The following is a 6,015-nucleotide window of genomic DNA, read 5'->3' on the forward strand; positions in this document are numbered from 1 at the left end:
GAGGGAGCCTCTCGGTCTCGGGGGCGGGGGGTGTGAGGAGGGAGGAGATGGGAGAGAGTGAGTGGGAGGAGGTGCCGGCTGAGAGAAGCTGCACCCCGGACGCTGGGTGTGCCCATACAAGGGCCACGCACCCCAGCAGTTCTCACGCGCCACACGGCCATCTCCCCCCCGCAACCCCCCACCGCCACCACCACCAGAGCTAAAGCTGTACGGAATTCAGCTCCGCACAAGCAGTTGAGTCCCTCAGGGACACCGCCGGAAACCCGGCATCGAATCGTGGAAATGGGGTCTTCTCCCACCTCTCTCACTCACTCTTGTCCCAGTAACGCACTCTTGCCTATCTAGTACCCAATGCCTTTTCAGGCTCCTCTCTTTGCTGGCCGACCCCAACCAGCTCATCCTCTTGCCCTGGGCGCCCTCGGACTTTTTCAAGTGCTTTCGGAGGGAACCCAACATTGATCGTAGCCCAACTTGGGGAGGCTTTGGTGTGACGCTGTTGGGAGAGAAGGCTGGTTTTGTTGCTGATTATTAAAGAGCTAAGGAACGGATTTATTTAGAGTCTAGAAAGCCACCCTGAATTATTATGCCACGACTCGAACTGCTTTCCTGTTATGCCTAATTTGTTTTTTCTTCTGGGAAGATCATGGTCTGTATTTCAGCAGGTGAGCGCACAAACACACGGACACCCATGCTCAGAACCAGGCAAAGGGAACTGAGTCTGGACACTAGCACATGTGACTGACTGCCCAGTTGTCCTTTCTCGCCCCAGGATCTCCATGGCAGGAAGGATTAGCTAACAACTTACTTCAGCTTACTCAGATCTGCCATTGACTGAAGGACCGACCCCAATGAATGATTAATGACGCTCACGCTGGATTTCAACCTCAGGAAACCTGAGAACTGAGAATTTCCCTGTATGCAATGCCCTGACTGTTATTTATCTGAGAAATATACCTGACTTGCATTCTTGGAATATTTCCGTCTGAAAACATATCTGAAGCTTTAAACTAAGCTATGACACATAATTCATTGGTCATTTTAATGAAAAGCCAGTGATATCGACTGATAAGTTCAATTCACATAAGCCAAAGTTGATGCAAAGACATGGCCTTATCCATTATTGAGTAGTATCCATTTAAGATTTCCTATCTCAATAATGAAAAGCATATAAAACGCATGTAGATTTTTTTTCAGGATTGGAAATCTTCCACTGACAAAGTACTTAACATCAAGGAAGCTGTAAAGCAGAGTCAATTGGAAAACATAAGAAAGCCACTGTGAAGTCCATCAGAACAGTCCATGCCTATAAAGTCACCTCTTTCCAGGGTGCATGAGGTTAGGCTGTTGCTGTAGGGCCCTATGCCTTCTGAAGTTGATGCCCTTGGTCTGTAACAAAACTGTTAGGGTTAAGCCACACTGAGTGCCATTAGTAAAGTTCCACGGTGTGTCACACAGCCTAGTGCCCATGCCTAAAGTAACAAAGATTTTCCAAAGCAAATCCTGTTGCTTCTCTTAGCCCCTTTTCTAAAGAGGTGGAGGGTAAGATGATTCTGGGATCTGGTTTCTGGAGCTGAGATTCAGCCCATTGTCTTTTCTCCTTTCCTCCACCTGCACTGAAACAGGTCCCCCTGCAAGAGCCAAGTTGGGGATCAAATCCTTGTCTAAGGAAAGCCAAGACATCTGCTCCTGTGTCAGTCAGGAGGATGGTAACTTGCACTCTTCTGTGGTCAGAGGGCTTAGGAAGGGATGTGAAAGGGGGAACCACTAAGAGTAGACAAGACCAGCTGTTGTGGGCAGTGATTGCATTTGGCAAACCAGATCTTAATTTTTAACTCCTTTCTATAGTTGGGAGGTGGGGTGGGATGCATATAGGCGTGCCCTTAAGACTGAGTTAATACCCAAAGGTGCACATAAGCAAGTACAGTGGATGCCATTAAACTTCTAAAACGTGTAAGAAGTTGAACATGGATGTGGATTACGAAAAAGAGCTCCAAAATGTGAACAGTGGAACTGAGACTACAACAGCACTTCAGTCCATGAGCTGAGCTCCCCAGTTGGTGAGGATAGCAAGCAGTTGCCTTGCATGCACTCCCTGCCCCCAGCTTTGCTGTGGTGACCTGCATCCTTCCTAAACCACTAGTAGCCAGTCTCCCCCAAGTCTGTGTTCATCACAAATAAGCAGTTGGGGGCGGAGTGGGAAACTCATTACACTGTCTCCACTACCCTGGGTTTCACTCCCATAAATTCTACTCCAAAGACTCTATTCCAAGCCTGTACCACATTCTCTCCATTGATTTTCCAACAGGTGAATCACCCAGCCCCTGCTGGGGACATTCTGGTGGTCCCCTCACAAGCCAGGAAGCCTGACAAGGTCCCCAGGACATGAGCAGACACATGTGCCCACAGAGCTGTTCCTGGAAACTGGGAAGCAAGACACGGAGAAGGTGCATACTCCTGGCTACTTGTAGCCATAAAGCTAATAGCCCTATAAGACTAGTGTCCATTCATCACCACCTACCAGGGCACCAAAAAACTATCCAACAGGTGGCATCAAGCTCTGAATGTGCTCACATCAGCTGGTTTCCCAACCCCTCGGGTTTCCTTTCTACAGCTCCATTCCATCAGGCTCACTGGCTGCAGTCCCTGAGGGTCTAGGCCTAACATTAAGCAACTCTACTACCTTGGGCTCACCTTTCCCCACACCCCAGCATCTGTTTCCCTAGTTCCTTGAGGAAAACCTTGGCAGTGAATTTTCCTTACCTGTTCGGCAGCTCCAGCTATAATCCAGTTTCTAGCAGTAGAAATCAACTCAAAGGCAGACCCAATTATCATATCGTCAGCCTGGAACCCAAAAGCCTGGGGAGAGAGAGGGCAAGGTGAAGAAGTCAGTACACAAGCTGCCCTTCTAAAGAACAAGCTCACAACTTACAACTTTCCTCTGGTTGTAAGTGAAAGCCAGGGCTCCCAAGGCATACATCCTGTTTCGACCAGGAAAGGGCAAGAGGTGGCTGGTGGAAGAGGATGAGCAACCCAGGACAGCACAAGCCAATCCTGGGAGGCTCCCAAGTTTGCTGCAATGCCAGACAGACCTTGCACAGGCTTCTGTTCCAAAACATCAATTCTGCTAGATCTCTTGCATCTCGAAGTATAAGCACTCTGCAGGCTTTATCTGTTCTGCAGTTTGTTACACAGTACAATTGGAAGGCAATGTCTGCTTTCTTCTTTTCTATTTGATCCAAGCAATCAAAAGGCCAGGAGTTTTCAGAAAGTTCTGAGAAAGCTTCTTTGAATCTGGCTTTAAAGGATTTTGTGGCCCTTTCTCCATTCTTGACACCTTTCTACACTGTGTCCACATAACAATAGGTACCACATTTTGCTAACCAGGTTCCTAGGGATCTCACAGTGGCCTCTAATCTCACAGGATTTTTAATGGAGGTGTTATGAACTGAAAGTTTGTGACAGGGTAAAATTCATAATGAAACTCTATTCTTCAATGGAATGGTATTTGGAGATGGAGCAATAGGAAGTAATTAGGTCATAAAGGTAGAGTCCTCATGGTGGGATTAGTGTCCTTATAGGAAAGAAAAGGAAAAGACCTGACTTTCTTCCCGACCCTGCTTCCACATGAGAAAATCAGGAGGAGAGCCTTCATCAAAGCCTGGTCATATTGGTTCCTTGGTCTCAGATTTCCCAGCCTCCAGAGCTGTGGGAAATACATATTTATTGTTTAAGCTACCCTTTCTATGTTTTCTTGTTACAGCAGTCGGAGCTACCTAAGAAAGAAGCACAGTTGCCTAGAGCAGTCCGGAGTTGACCCGTGGGGCCCTGAGTCCATGCTTCTGCCAGGACCCTCTGTTTCCTCCAGGCCTGGCTTCCCACCAGCCCAGTTGGCAGCAACAACAGCAGAAAATAGCCTGTGGCTAAAGGAGCAGGCTAAGCAGGTTGAGAAGGGTGGGGAGGGCAGGCTATGTGAAAAAAGAAACAGAATGAAGAGGGCAAAAGAGTATACTGCAGGTGAGGATGATGTGGTTAGAAACTCTTCATATGTTGAGCTTAGACCTTTTCCTTTTTCTCCAAAGTCCACTGCTTTCCTCGGAGGAAGGGGACATTTGGAAACAGCCACTAGTACCTGTTATCTTCAGCATCTCTGAAGTAGCCTTTGTTGCTAAAAAGAGGCCTTTTGTTACCTGAATGAATCCAACAAAGTCAATTATTTTCCCTGTATTAGCTCTGCACCTGTGTTACCCAACTAACCTAGTGTCTGTTTTTGTTTTACCTTCAGGTACACCCATGCACTGAGTTCCAAAGCATTATCGGCCCCCAAATATCTTAACACACAAAATCCAATTGTGGGGAAATAACACCTATTAAAGTACTAGAGGGCCAGTCATGAAAGATGGGGTTCCCTGAACTTATTACACCTGGGTGCTCATGGCAAGATTTAAGATGATGCTGCCAGCCCTTTTCCTCAAACAGCCTGATTGTCCCTTGTAATGGATGACACAGTTTATAATAATGTCAATGACAATGTTCTGAGAATATGTGGAGAGATACAATACTCCCAGTCTCCATTCCCCATAAGGTGGGCATTGGATTGGAAATCAGAGACTTTTCTCATTCATGAAGGAGGAGAAGAAGGAAGAAAAGGTGGTCTGCTATTCAAAGAGATATCATTCTGGGTATTTGGTTTGTATCCCTACAGACAGGCCATAAGAAAATGGGCACTCATTCAAGAAAAATGGGATGGGTGGGTGGGGTGGCAGCAGATAGGGAGAAAGGAAGCCCAGAGTCCTCTTCTTGTAGGTCATCCATCTTGTATAAAATGGGAAAGGCAGGAAGAAAGCACAAGTGAGACCAAGCCTGGGATCAGCAACAAACAGACAGGAAGCCACTGCAGGCACAACACCTGTGCTGGCTACTCATCAACACATCCAGCCTTTTCTTCAGAAAGCAATTCCATCAAAGCTGATCTCTCAGACTGCATCTGTACACAGATGACTGTAGTTGATTTTTTTCCCCCACATTAAGATACTTATGTCTCAGGACAAAACTTGGAGATACACCTGTTAGGATAGGTCATACACAAAACTGGATAGATGCCGTCAACAATAATACATGGACATTTGCTTTGCTATAGTTTCGTTGTAGTTATTTTTCCAAGAAAAGTTTAGCCATCACATTCTAGAGAAACATTCCTTGTATACATTTGCTTGGAAGTCCAAAAAGTGATTTTGATTTAACCAAAAGCTGTTAAAAAAAAAAAAGAAGAAGGAAAGAAAAGATAAATGTATTTTGCTGTGGCCTCTAGAAAGAGAATTGTGAATGGTCCCTTTTTTTCTTCAGTATTTTTGCCGTAATTGAAAAATTAGGCAGCTATTACAGATATGGGAGTTCACATATATGATCCCAGCTATTCAGGAGCAGAGTTTGGGAGGATCATCGCTCAAATCCAGCTAGATCAAAAAAATTATTGAGACCCCCCCATCTCAGCAAACAAGCCAGCTGTGGTGCATGCCTGTCATCCCTGCTAGATGGGAGGCATTGGACGGAAGTATGGCAGTCTAGGATAGCCTAGCAAAACTGTGTTATCTGAAAAATAACTGAAAAAAAAAAAGGGCTGGGACATGGTTCAATTCATAGAGTGCCTGCCTAGCAAGTACAGACCCTGAGTTCAATCCCCAGGACTGCCAACAAAGAAAGAAAGAGAAAGAGAAGAAGGAAGGAAGGAAGGAAGGAAGGAAGGAAGGAAGGAAGGGAGAGAGGGAGGGAGAGAGGTAGGGAATAGACTCTCCATTCAGTGTAGTATAAAGATGTTTGATAAATTACAGTACATAACAACTAGAATTGCCTTCACTCCTCTCCCATGCAAGCGTAAAGAAAATGAAATCTACAATGGAGCACAAGGACCTAACACATATAACTTACTTTGTCATGATCATACATATACAACATGAAAATCATGTTGATAAAATCCATCAACATGAATAAATTTGTTTTTCATTCCAGTAGCTGGTG

The sequence above is a fragment of the Castor canadensis genome, chromosome 9 (assembly GCF_047511655.1).
Source record: "Castor canadensis chromosome 9, mCasCan1.hap1v2, whole genome shotgun sequence".
Classification (NCBI taxonomy): Eukaryota; Metazoa; Chordata; class Mammalia; order Rodentia; family Castoridae; genus Castor; species Castor canadensis.